We start from the raw sequence: 1,102 nt of genomic DNA, 5'->3' as shown, positions 1-1,102 counted from the left end.
ATCAGGTTTGATTCAAGCACACGTTATCACGGTTGTGAGCTTCACTTACCTTTGAGACTGGACGTGGTAAGTTGACGTTAGTCAAGAATGTCTATAAGGTAATAAAGACATCATTATCAGCACCTCACTGGGTTTGAAGGAGGTCATGTAATAGGCCTACGAGAAGCTGGATGTTCCTTGTGCGATATTTCAGAAAGACTTGGCAGTAATGTAGCCACTGTACGTGTTTGCTGGCAGCGGAGCTCACGAGAATGTTCCGTCGTAAGACGACCGTGCTCCGATCGGCCACGTTACACTGCCGGGAGGGAAGACAGTCGTGTTCGGCCGGCGTATGGTTGTGGCGCATCGTATCGTATCTGAAGCAGCAATTCGAACAGCATTTGACACCACAGTGACACAGCCAAATGCTATAAATCGATTACTTCAAGGACATCTCCGAGCCAGACATCTTGTAGCGAGCTTTCCACTGACCCCAACTTCATTTGTGTCGAACGAGAACACAGTGGGGCGCAGGATAGAGCTCTGTTGTGTTTTCTGATGAAACCTGGTTCTGCCTCGGTGGCCACGAGGGTCGTAAGTTAGAAGAAGGCCAGTTGCCTTCTGCCTGCGTGCTAGACGCGCTGGACCTACGCTTGGAGTTATGGTCTGGCGTCCGATTTCGTATGACAGCTGGAGCACTCTCGTGGCTATCCCATGCACCATGGCTGAAAAATTTGTATGTCAGTCTGGTGATCTGACATGTTGTGCTACCATTCCAACAGGATGGGCAACGACCTTGCCGCAGTGGATACACCGGTTCCCGTGAGATCACCGAAGTTAAGCGCTGTCGGCCGTGGTCTGCACTTGGATGGGTAACCATCCGGGCCACCATGCGCTGTTGCCATTTTTCGGAGTGCACTCAGCAGCGTGATGCCAATTGAGGAGCTACTCGACCGAATAGTAGCGGCTTCGGTCAAGAATACCATCATAACGACCGGGAGAGCGGTGTGCTGACCACACGCCCCTCCTATCCGCATCCTCCAATGAGGATGACGCGGCGGTCGGATGGTCCCGATGGGCCACTTGTGGCCTGAAGAAGGAGTGGTTGAATTCCAACAGGATA

At 52.1% G+C, this 1,102-nt stretch overlaps 1 pseudogene; it reads left to right on the top strand.

The window, feature by feature from the left end:
- Positions 1-765: 765 nt before the first annotated feature.
- Positions 766-883, top strand: LOC126211532 (5S ribosomal RNA; annotated as a pseudogene).
- The last annotated feature ends 219 nt before the right edge of the window (positions 884-1,102 follow it).

The sequence above is a fragment of the Schistocerca nitens genome, chromosome 1 (genome assembly GCF_023898315.1).
Source record: "Schistocerca nitens isolate TAMUIC-IGC-003100 chromosome 1, iqSchNite1.1, whole genome shotgun sequence".
NCBI lineage: Eukaryota > Metazoa > Arthropoda > Insecta > Orthoptera > Acrididae > Schistocerca > Schistocerca nitens.
The sequence above is the reverse complement of the archived record's forward strand: the minus strand, read 5'-3'. Positions and strand labels throughout refer to the sequence as shown.